Source organism: Oncorhynchus masou, chromosome 33, assembly GCF_036934945.1.
Source record: "Oncorhynchus masou masou isolate Uvic2021 chromosome 33, UVic_Omas_1.1, whole genome shotgun sequence".
In the NCBI taxonomy this organism is placed as follows: domain Eukaryota; kingdom Metazoa; phylum Chordata; class Actinopteri; order Salmoniformes; family Salmonidae; genus Oncorhynchus; species Oncorhynchus masou.
The window spans coordinates 40,653,045-40,666,166 of NC_088244.1; the positions used below are offsets into that span (position 1 = coordinate 40,653,045).

At 42.6% G+C, this 13,122-nt stretch overlaps 1 protein-coding gene across 1 annotated transcript in view; it reads right to left on the reverse strand.

The window, feature by feature from the left end:
- Nucleotides 1-13,122, reverse strand: part of LOC135528547 (plexin-B1-like) — a 54,058-nt gene that overhangs the window by 26,257 nt on the left and 14,679 nt on the right. Inside the window, 1 exon segment of the mRNA XM_064957705.1 lies at nt 65-142. The gene's annotated coding sequence lies outside the window, so the exon portion shown is untranslated.

The window sequence follows — 13,122 nt, forward strand, 5'->3', positions numbered from 1 at the left end:
TCAACATCAAGTTTGCTATACAAATGCTTACAGTATTAATAGATATCTATTCAATATGTCTAACCATGTGTCCGACGATAAGCTCAAGACGCCAGTCTCCTCTTGTTCATCCGCAAACATAACCCATTATTGTTCACTACACCTGTAGAGAAAATAAAATATGGAAATATTATTGCAAATGTAATGTTAGCCAATAATCCATCAGGAGTTACAACATTGGTTGGATCATGTTCTAGAATCTGCCATCCTGCCACTTATCTACATCACATGAGCCTTAAAGCGATGTTGCGCATTCTGAAATGTAGGACACTTGTCACTCGTCACCTCACTACCCCAGCGAATCAATTGGCCAGTGGGAGTCCTCTATTACAGCTGCAACCCCTTCAATAATTAAGCAGCTCTTCCCCGCCCTCACCCTCCACCCTGGTGAGAGGTCAAGAATGGCTAAGTGCAGTAGTCCTACAGTACGTGACTGTAGCCAGTGACAAGAGGATTGGGGCATAAGAGGGTGAAGAGAGCCCTAGTTGGTGGTCCTGGAGCAGGTGCGTCTGGTGTGCTGCTCTGATACAGTAAGTGTCTCAGTCAGACCCCTCTTTACTTATTCATGGAGGGATAAGAGGTCTGTCACTTCTTGGACGGTAACTTCCAGGCCCACTGCCACAGGGTAGTCCATGAAAAATACATGCATAATTCCATGTGCATCATGTTTTATTGAGACAAACCTATGTCCAGAATAGGGGTGCTTTGAGAGATAAGAATAGTATGGGGGAATAAAACACTTTCTAGAGCCATTAGCACTATCCCCAACATGTCTATTTGTGGGCCTCTATTCCTGTCACTGTTGTCCTTGATGCTCAGTCTCAGTCTAGACCGATTGGCCTATGATACACAGCTGCACTGTGAGGCCTGGAAACAATGGAGAACACAGCCATGCTACTGGTCTGCAGTCCTCACCAGCTCTTTGAACGGCTGACATCCCATTGTCAATATTTATAGTGCATGGGGACCAATCGTCATGGGAACTTCCTCTTAGTAACTGGAGCAGCAGTATAGGACTGGGAAACCGATAGTCATTCCTTTTATACAAAAAATAAATAAAGTAGCCTCATTTTTTAATTATTTCTTTTACATCCATCACGTTTCCTCTTCCTGATCATGGCTGTAGTGACTTTTCACAAGATTATTCAGCTGAATGTAAGTACTTCTGGAAAAGTAGAGTCTGCCAAATGCCCATATTGTAATTAGTAATGTAGCACTTTGTTACTACTGCTGCTACCACTGTAAAGTGTAGTGGTTGTAATGATAAAACAACTTGGGAGGAGGGGGGCTCTGTAACAGGGGCATGCAGAGCCAACAATCTCCAGAGTTCATTGGCCATGTCTGGAATGCATGGCTCTGCCCTGGTGCAGTCCAAGGAACCTATAAATAACTACTGCTAGGCTATTAGCCTGTCAGCATCACTGGGGGTCTGATCGGGGCTTTACAATTCCACTACACTACAGCCAAGTCCGCTGAGCTCCACAGCTCGACGAGACTCCCCTTTATGTTTATCAATCATTGAAAGTGGTTGCTGTGCACGTTTAATGTTCAACTCTTAATGATCTGTGACAGGGGTCTGAACGCTAAGACCCCATAAAAATGTGAGGTCAACAGCGAATCCCTCCAAAAAGACAAGGGTGTGATTCTTCATGCGGCGTCTGAATGAGAGACGGCCTCAGGCTCGGAGGCCTGACATTGTTCTGCTGCTCCTGGCATCTCCCCTCTGGAACACAGCCAAATGGTACTGTACCCGTCTGCTTGAGTTATGACAGGCTCTGGGGAACACACAGCCACCATAGTTCATCGTTTTATGACTACGAGGCAGAATCCAACTACAGTACAGTTAATCTTAGACATAGATTTTCTTGTTTTACAACACATAAAACGTCACAGCATAGGGTGTGATCGTCAGACTTTGAGGGTATTTTTGTAGTGAATAAAAACAGTCACGGCCAGTCACAGATGTGATTTCTACAGTACAGAATAGAAAATGTTTGTCGACAAAGAAAATGTTAACAAGCGAATATCAAAGGAGGATGCACACACACACACACACACACACACACACACACACACACACACACACACGTCAGCCCTCTGCCAGTTCCGTCTACTTCTTTAGGTCTATAGCAAACCACTCTAACAAACGCACAGAGGGTCTCTCTTCCCCTCTTTTTAAAAATGCCCCCGGTGTTGAAAAGGGTGTCTGTGTGTAGCCGTTGGTGGGAATAGTGTCCCTTTCAGTCCTCTCTGACCAAGTGGCTTCTCTGACCGGGTGGAGAATAAAGCCACTTCCTTGTAAAAAAGAGCTTCACACAGTCTGGCTTATAACGGGACCCTTCATGTAGGCCTAGACCTTTCTGAAGGTGGTTTGTCAGCGGGAAGCAAGGTGCAGAAGAACTTAGTACAGTTGACAGTAGAGTCTGAAATCAACCCAAACAACATGTGTGACGCAAGATCGATACAGCACGGAAGTCTGTTGTAAAAGAGACAGCATTCCGCAAGAATGACGGATGGAAGCAGCTGAAATGCTTTCCAAGGGTTTCTGGAGGGGTTGACGATTATGTATTCATAGGCTATATCATACATATATAGTAGTGTGTAAAACTTAAGTATATGGTGAATTAAGATTGGATCAAATAACACATTTCAAACCCACACTACTGTAAAATAAGGACCCTTCAAAAGAATGGTAGTGAATGATGGGAGGAAGAGAGGCCAGTAAAGTGTCTGGTGGTCAGGTCCTGCTGACTGCTGTGGGTACAGGACCAGGACAGAATCCAACTGCTCCAACTAAATTACAGACAAAACTACTGGACTGGAGATTCCTCTGGGATTGATGTGAGCAAAATCTGAACACAGGAAGAGCGTGTGAATGCAGAAAATCTCAAATCTCTTCCTCTATTTCTAGCTATGCTTTCTTTTCACACTCTTTCCCCGTTTCTGTGCCACAAACGGTTTGCCAAGTGAGTTATAAATGGCATTTAGCGGTTGGGTTCTGTCGAGCAGAAGGAGCTACAACAGAAATGTGCGATTAAGGATTGTTGTGATTGCGTCAATGTGTTTTATTCGGACCATATGGTTATTTTAGCGTCACGTCAATAGGATATATTGATAATGCATGTCTTTGTGTTGGCATCACAGGAGGCTGAAGCGGCGGCGAAACATGCTTATTCATGTGTTTGTGCCCTGGCTGCATACATTACCACCCACTGCATGTGCTATCACATCTCCATCACACAAAACAGCCTCTCTTTCATATCGCTGAATAGACTGAGAAAGCCCTTTGTCATTTGTGGTTGTCTTGACGACGTCTCGTGGTTGGATGAAAAGGAGAGCTGAAGTCTAGCGTCAACTCATAGGCATTTGAATTAGTAGAAACTGTACAACCACTCAAGCTCCCTGACAAAATAATTCATGGTTAGGTGCTTGGTATTATCATTTAAGGAATAGAGGTTGTGGTAAGAAACGCTCCCTAATGCTGCACAGAATTATTCCCCTGACTTGACAAGAAAATATTATAATCGAAACCAAGAAGGTACACCAGTTGGAATGATTTTCAACGTGCCGTGCAGGCAAAAGCTATGTTTCTACCGACCCTTTGTAATCTCAGAATATAGAGATGGACGGAAAATAACAAGCCTCATCTTAAAACTGATTCGAAAGCTTTAACAAGAGCAGAGCTATTTTGTTTCATTTGAAGAAGAGTAGAACATTTTTTCTCTCTCGAAAAAGCAGAGTATTTTTGCTGATCCCAACTAGGCTTTGACCCCCTAACAGCAAATAGAGGAGTGAGGAAACTAAATGAAGTTTTAGCTTATCTGGGCAATATAGGCCTCAATGACTGATGTGGTATTGTAATAATCATATTTATTAAGCACTTATAATAGGCCCTTAAGTAGTCTGAGTAGACATACGCCAGTCAGCCCAAAGGCCACTCGGCTCGGCGCATTTCTATTTTCATGTAGAAACATGCACATCTCTGCTTAGTATCATGCCAGGTTGGGCTTGTACAACTTTACTGTCCAACTAGACATACAGTCTAGGTCTACATTAGCCGATTTCCAAGGAATTGTGCTTTGGATAGAGTGATGTTCATCACTGTAGACAGTTTCAGAGGGTAAATTTGGAGAAGCTGTCATTAGTACACATTTCATCATCATCGCAGAGTAGATCAAGTCAGAAAAACAGTGAAGCCTTTCCATGACTGCATTTTGAAATCTGAAGAAATAGGAGTTTATTTTCCCTCCCTTATTTATTTATGCCTGCTTTTTCCCCCTGAGCATCACCCAGCAAGAGCTGGGATTGGTCCTCTTAAATGCTGTGCAGACTGAACTGGTGTTCCCACTGGCAGTCTCATAGAGTCTCTCATAGAGGGGCTCTTGTGAGGCCAGCGCCGTTACACACAGTGTGTCTTTTCTGTCCTCCTCCATTAACAAATACATGCTGTTGGTCAGGGAAATTAAATATTAGTGTGGTAGTCTGCAACCTTTGATATTTTAGCTGTGTGTGTGTGTGTGTGTGTGTGTGTGTGTGTGTGTGTGTGTGTGTGTGTGTGTGTGTGTACATACATGTACCTTCACTCACAGGTGTTTAAAATCAGTCATCTCTGTCAAACCACAATACATCTGAATAATTACCAGCCTCAGTTACCTTCAGTATGGGTTTCAATGTTCTTTACTGGTCTGACATTTTATCCACGACACATGTAAAACCAGTCATTCTACTTGGATTGCCAAGTTTAACCAGAGCAACGTATTTAAGGCAGTGTAATTAAAGCTTCTGTTTGAATCACATACCGTACCGAAGCAATAACTTATGCTGATGGATCTAAAGTCAAATCTCTGTAGTAGTCTGTAACTAAGCCAAGAGAGAGAACTTGGCAAGATTACCTCATTGGCATGATTTTTCAGGACAAGTGTATGCAAAGACTGTTATTTTCATCACAAATGTGTTTCATCGGTTGCCAGAGACGTCATGCAGAAATAATCACTCTGAATGGTTAAAAAGGTACTGTGAGAAGCGTTCCAAATTAACTTTTGCCTTTGGACCAGAGAAAGACCGCAATCAGTCCTATTCATAAAGGGTTGCTTTCCTTTCCCAGAGTGACAATCAGATGTACCAGATATTTTGGTCAAACTATAAAAACATGCATCTAAATTGATGATCATGAAGCTCTGCAATGCATTGTAATCCTGATTTCAGGAGAAAATACACTAACCATAGGGTTAACTACATACTCTCCTCACACACACACACACGATGGAACGACGACCCCTCACAAGGTGGCAATAATTCAATAACACTGTTGAGAAAAATACCACACTGAGGAGTGACTGAAAGTTAAGGGGTAGTTTTGATATGGGAAAGAGTTCAGATTTTATGATATACAGTGCAAATGGAAAGTATTCAGACCCCTTGACTTTTTCCACATTGTTACATTACAGCCTTGTTCTTAAATTGATTTAGTTGTTTTCTCCCCTCATCAATCTACACACAATACACCATAATGACAAAGCAAAAACGGGTTTAGACATTTTTGCTAAGGTTTTAAAACTGAAATATCACATATATTCTGACCCTTTACGCAGTACTTTCTTGAAGCAGCTTTGGGAGCGATTATAGCCTTGAGTCTTGGCTATGACGCTACAAGCTTGACACACCTGTATTTGGGGAGTTTCTCACATTCTTCTCTGCAGACCCTCTTAAGCTCTGTCAGGTTGGATTGAGAGCGTCGCTTCACAGCTATTTTCAGGTCTCTTCAGAGATGTTCGATTGGATTCAAGTCTGGGCTCTGGCTGGGTCACTCAAGGACATTCAGAGACTTGTCCCGAAGCCACTCCAGCGTTGTCTTGGCTGTGTGCGCTTAGGGTCGTTGTCCTGTTGGAAGGTGAACCTTCGCCCCAGTCGGAGGTCCTGAGTGCTCTGGAGCAGGTTATCATCAAGGATCTCTGATCATTGCTCTGTTCATCTTTCCCTCGATTCTGACTAGTCTCCCAGTCCCTGCCGCTGAAAAAAATCCCCACAGCATGATGCTGCCACCACCACCACCATGCTTCACAGTAGGGAAGGTACCAAGTTTCTACCAGATGTGAAGCTTGGCATTCAGGCCAAAGAGTTCAATCTTGTTTCCCATAGTCTGAGAGTCTTAAGGTGCATTTTGCAAACTCCGGCCTGTCATGTGCCTTTTACTGAGGAGTGGTTTCTGTCTGGCCACTTAAAGGCCTGATTGGTGGAGTGCTGGAGAGATGGGAGAACCTTCCAGAAGGACAACCATCTCCACAGAGGAACTCTGGAGCTCTGTCAGAGCGACCATCGGGTTCTTGGTCATCTACCTGACCAAGGCCCTTCTCCCCTGATTGCTCAGTTTGGCCAGGCGGCCAGCTCTAGGAAGAGTCTTGGTGGTTCCAAACTTCTTCAATTTAAGAATGATGGAGGCCACTGTATTCTTGGGGACCTTCAAATGCTGCAGACATTTCCCTTCCCCAGATCTGTGCCTCGACACAATCCTGTCTGTCTCGGAGCTCTACGGACAATTTATTCGACCTCATGGCTTGGTTTTTGCTCTGACATGCATTGTCAACTGTGGGACCTTACATATACATACAGGTCTGTGCCTTTCCAAATCTTGTCCAATGAATTGAATTTACCACAGGTGGAGTCCAATCAAGTTGTAGAAACATCAAGGATGATCAATGGAAACAGGATACACCTGAGCTCAATTTTGAGTCTCATAGAAAAGGGTCTGAATACTTATGTAAATAAGGTATTGGTTTAGAAAATGTTAGAACATTTGCTAAAATGTATAAAAACCTGTTTTCGCTTTATCAATATGGGGTGTTGTGTGTAGAATAAGGCTGTAACATTACAAAATGTGGATAAAAGTCAAGGGGTCTGAATACTTTCCGAATGCACTGTACATGTGTTGTTTTTTGTTGTCTAAATTCTATTTAAAAAAAAATAAAAAATAATCACTACAAAAACAATGCCTTTCCAAAAAAGGGTTTTGGGCAGAGCAGGCAGGTGGGAGCTATCCTAGCCTTCTGTTCGTGTGCTGAATGACAGACAGCTTCATTTAAAAGATAATGGGAGAGGGAGAGAATCAGAGCAGGTCTCTACGAGTGGGAGGTCTTCAATTGTCAGATGGTTAATAGAGTGTACTCTTTCTCTCTTAAGCAGAAGTGCATGCATGTGACACACACACACACAACCCCTTTCTCTAAACCCTGACAGAAAATCATTAATGATGGATGTGCAGAGCTTGCTGTGTTGAAAGCAAAGGTGTTTAATTATGACCTGAGGACAATAGGGTGGTGAAATCTAGGATGGAACCTGCAGGAGGAGGCAGTGAAAAGATCTTAACTGAAATCCATGACATCTTTCACAAACAAAACCAAAGATTTTCTTATGCAATTTCGATACAAGATTAGTAAATTGTGACTAGATGGGGTTCTAAATCAGACTGAGCAGAATAATTATGGATGAGCCGCACCACAGAGCATTAGAAAGTCTTTGTTTAAGAGGGCCAGTCATGGACCCAACACTAATATGGATAATGGCTTAGGAAACCCCGCCGCGCCTTTAATTGAGGCAATCTTTATGATGCTTGGAGATCGAGCGAGACAGAGAGCGAGAGAGACAGCAAGCGAGCGAGAGAGACCACGAGCGACATACAGCGAGAGACGGACAGCGAGCGAGAGAGAGACAGCCTTGGGAAACATAGCATGGGGGTTGGGAGGAGTCAGACCAGGAGCTCACTCCCCTGAGGTCCTGAGACAGTCTGCTAACAGGACTGACACCTGGGGACTGCATTAATCATTGATCAGGCCAGTATGAGGGAGTGGATGGGCTTCAATGGGTTTCAGCCAGACTGACTGAGGGTTTAACTCAGCGTTGGTGTATTAACCATCAAGTCAGTGAGTTAAGTTCACCCAAACAAAAGGCCAAGCAAAACGTACATGGTCAGTTCCAGTCAGCGACAGAAAAGCCCTGCATACTGTAGATACTAACATCAAAGAATAGCCGTAAATACTGGTATGCTGCAGTGGCCGGCTGTGTGTTAGATTTTGGCTGTGCCCAGATCAGTGAAAGATAAACAGAGCATTAAAGTGTTCCACAGGGACTGAAACGTGATGGTTAGTTAGGTACACTCCTCTTCCACACCACTACTCCCTCTTCAACCACTATCCCGGCCGGCTCTCTCCAAAGTAGCACGTACTGTAAGCAACATTTGTGCTCAGCAAGAAACTTTCTTTTATGCCTTTACTGCCCCGAGAATCTATAGCCTACTGTATGACGCACTGCAGAAAATATGTAGATAAACACCAAAATAAAAAAACTGACATAAGCCTGTGTTCATTCAGCTTTATTTTTCAGTGCAACTAGTCATGCAACCTGGCATTCCGGGGAAAGCCCAGCAGTAGATACCAGTGTTTGGACTTATTAGCAGAGAGGGAGTTGACGGAGAGTTTTTGCCACGGCTATTACAATACAATAGAGGGAGGTCTGTGCTGGCATCACTGCTGAATCTCTGAATAATTATCCAAATCCCCAAACTGTGCCGTGACCCAGACCGAAAGCTTCATTAAAAGAGGATGTTCAGACTGCTGACTGAGATTAATTAGCTTAGTAAGCAGAGCCACAATCCCTCCTCCACAGGACACTCGGTGCTAATCCACACAGATCTTTACTGGCAATCCATAAGCATTGTTCCTGAATAGAACAGCCTTCAGGGAATACCTTTTCCTTGATGTAGTCGAATAGGCTAATGTTTTGATGATGGACCTGTGCCTTCAAATGTGCCTGCGTTGTTAGTTATCAGACATTTGCTAGCTAGCTACCTAAGCTTAGCCGAGTACTAATGTTAGGTTCACATTAATCTTGCTAGCTACCTAACTTTAGCTAATTTTCGCTAACTAGCTAACTTTAGCTAATTTTCGCTAACTAGCTAACCCTAGCTAGCCGTTTTGGCCATGCCCTCCCAGTGGAACTGACGGATTAACCAAAATTGGCAGAGGTTGTTTGAATTATTTAAAACCACGTGTCTTGAACTTGATGGTGACATTGAATTTCACAATATATATATATATATATATATATATATTCTTCTCCACTGTGCAATCTGGTTTCCGAGCCGGTCACGGGTGCACCTCAGCCACACTCAAGGTACTAAACGATATCATAACCGCCATCGATAAAAGACAGTACTGTGCAGCCGTCTTCATCGACCTTGCCAAGGCTTTCGACTCTGTCAATCACCATATTCTTATCGGCAGACTCAGTAGCCTCGGTTTTTCGGATGACTGCCTTGACTGGTTCACCAATTACTTTGCAGACAGAGTTCAGTGTGTCAAATCGGAGGGCATGCTGTCCTGTCCTCTGGCAGTCTCTATGGGGGTGCCACAGGGTTCAATTCTAGGGCCGACTTTTCTCTGTATATATCAATGATGTTGCTCTTGCTGCGGGCGATTCCCTGGTCCACCTCTACGCAGACGACACCATTCTATATACTTCCTGCCCGTCCTTGGACACTGTGCTATCTAACCTCCAAACGAGCTTCAATGCCATACAACACTCCTTCCGTGGCCTCCAACTGCTCTTAAACACTAGTAAAACCAAATGCATGCTTTTCAACTGATCGCTGCCTGCACCCGCATGCCCGACGAGCATCACCACCCTGGATGGTTCCGACCTTGAATATGTGGACATCTATAAGTACCTAGGTGTCTGGCTAGACTGTAAACTCTCCTTCCAGACTCATATCAAACATCTCCAATCGAAAATCAAATCAAGAGTCGGCTTTCTATTCCGCAACAAAGCCTCCTTCACTCACGCCGCCAAACTTACCCTAGTAAAACTGACTATCCTACCGATCCTCGACTTCGGTGATGTCATCTACAAAATTGCTTCCAACACTCTACTCAGCAAACTGGATGCAGTTTATCACAGTGCCATCCGTTTTGTCACTAAAGCACCTTATACCACCCACCACTGCGACTTGTATGCTCTAGTCGGCTGACCCTCGCTACATATTCGTCGCCAGACCCACTGGCTCCAGGTCATCTACAAGTCCATGCTAGGTAAAGCTCCGCCTTATCTCAGTTCACTGGTCACGATGGCAACACCCATCCATCCGTAGCACGCGCTCCAGCAGGTGTATCTCACTGATCATCCCTAAAGCCAACACCTCATTTGGCCGCCTTTCGTTCCAGTACTCTGCTGCCTGTGACTGGAACGAATTGCAAAAATCCCTGAAGTTGGAGACTTTTATCTCCCTCACCAACTTCAAACATGTGCTATCTGAGCAGCTAACCGATCACTGCATCTGTACATAGTCTATTGGTAAATAGCCCACCCATTTTCACCTACCTCATCCCCATACTGTTTTTATTTATTTACTTCTCTGCTCTTTTGCACACCAGTATCTCTACCTGTACATGACCATCTGATCATTTATCACTCCAGTGTTAATCTGCAAAATTGTAATTATTCGCCTACCTCCTCATGCCTTTTGCAAACAATGTATATAGACTCCCCTTTTTTTCTACTGTGTTATTGACTTGTTAATTGTTTACTCCATGTGTAACTCTGTGTTGTCTGTTCACACTGCTATGCTTCATCTTGGCCAGGTCGCAGTTGCAAATGAGAACTTGTTCTCAACTAGCCTACCTGGTTAAATAAAGGTGAAATAAAAAAAAAAAATAAAAAAAAAAAATTATATATATATATATATATATATAGTGAAATTCAATGTCACCATATATATATATATATATATATATATATATATATATATATATATATATATATATATCTCCAGAGGGATTGAGGATTCACTTTATGGGCAATTCCATGGAAACAGAATTATGCAAACGGAATTTCATCAAGGGTCCCTGATCTGTACTACACAGAAATGCATAATTATAGATATGAATATCATTCGCTTCATGATGATTTATCCTAAATACTGTTGGTAAAAAATAATAATAATAAAAGTATAAATATGCAATATCCTCCTTTTCATATTTGTATATTATTTAAATGAGCACCCCCAAACAAGACCAAATTTGGTTGGTCCCAGACTAAATCTGAACCAGTCAATCATAGATGTCTGTTTCACAAGTTTGCACAACAAAGTACAGCATAGTATAGCTCAGTAAAGTGCAGTAAAGCACAGAACAGTAGAGTTCTGTACATTACAGAACAATAGTGTACTCAACTCGTGTGCTCTACTGTGTACTGTACTCTACTTTGTGCTCTACTGTACTATGCTAAAAAAAACACCTAAAAAAAACGACTGTATAGTGCTTTCCAAATGTCTACGACTATGTCTCCAAATGTCTACGACTATGTCTCCAAATGTCTACGACTATGTCTCCAAATGTCTACGACTATGTCTCCAAATGTCTACGACTGCTTCAGATGTGGTCCGGTTCAAACCAATCATGAACGTCTGTGTTTCGGCCAAATCAAGGCCGGTCCAAAAATCTACATCTGTGGACGTTGAAATTAAAGCTGGTTCGGACCGTACCAAAAAATGACGTCTGTTGACATTGAGATGAAGGGAAGGATGGACTGACCAAATTGTAACTACTTTCAATGTCCATGGAAGTCTGGTGTCGGTGGTTGCTTAGTGGGTAAGGATGCTGGTTTCAGTAAATGCAATGACAGGGCTCATGGGTAGGGCTGTGGTGGTCATGAAATGTCAGCCAGTAAGTCTCATGCAAATGACTGCCAGTGTATTGGTAATTGACCATTAATTAACAAACACATTAAGCATCTCCCGGCCTCTACGCATACATGCCATGTGCCTTTGGAACATCTACATTAAAACAATTCTAAATCCTTTTAATATACACCATCAGAATAAATCCATTACTTTAGACAGGTCTAAACAAACATTATGTTTTGAAGAAAATGTATTTCAGAAGAACAGAATATGAGTGGGCCTACTGCATGTTATCTGGCTATACGCCATGCCATATAGGTTGTAGGCTAGTTCATTTAGCAGATGATATGCTTATAAGTCCTGTGCCATTATTTTATAATATATGATTTGATAGTAAGAAGAATATAATTGAATTTAGCTTAATAAAACTGCATATTTTTCTAATTCCAGAGCGAGTGCGCATATGAAGATGGGTGGCAGATAGCCTTGTGGTTAGAGTGTTGGGCCACTAACTGTAAGGTTGATGGACCGAATCCCAGAGCTGACAAGGTAAAAATGTGTCATTCTGCCCGAGAAAGGCAGTTAACCCACTGTTCCCCAGGCACCGTGGATGTTGATTAAGGCATGACTCGGTATACCCCTTAAAAGTGATCATTTGAAACAGGTCCTATATGACAGTTAATTGGCTAATTTAGTTGTGAATGATACACACCCTATAATGTCTTAGAAATCCAAACATTATTGGGCTGCATGATGCGACTGTAGACTATTGAGGAGTTGAAAAAGTAGCAAAAAAAGCTTGCACTGTGTTCCTTTGCCGCACAAGCTGTTCTCTCATCACGTGAGCATATTTTCATCCATCAGACTATTCTCATTTTAATCTAGTCTTTACTAATATATAATGTTTATTTCAATTTAGAAAAGGTCCATTATCAAATGGGAAGAAACAGAGGCAGGGGGGGGGAGACATCATCCATGCGCTCTCGAATAGTGAATGGAGGCCGGAAGTTTGTTTTTAAAATCATTCGGGTTGGCTACTCTGGTTTTATAGCTGAGCAATGCTTAATATTTTAGCTGAGAAATAAATATCAGTAGTAGAAGGTTGAGAACTTCCTATTTTTAGTGGCAACCATCAGAGCTCTGCTTTCACACAGGATTGCATAAAGAAATGCCTGGACTTATAAAACACACTAATTTCACAACACGCATCAACCACTGTTTGAGAAGCATGCAGCCTCTCGCTGGGCGACAGTTGATAGTACACCCAAACTCTGTATGCCATGGGCTCTCCAACACTGTTCCTGCAGCTACCCAAAGCTTAATTTGGAAAACAAAAGTGAAATCTGCTCGGGAACATCGATACAACATCACAACAAAACATATTTTAATTAATTAAACTGTTGACAGCACCCCCC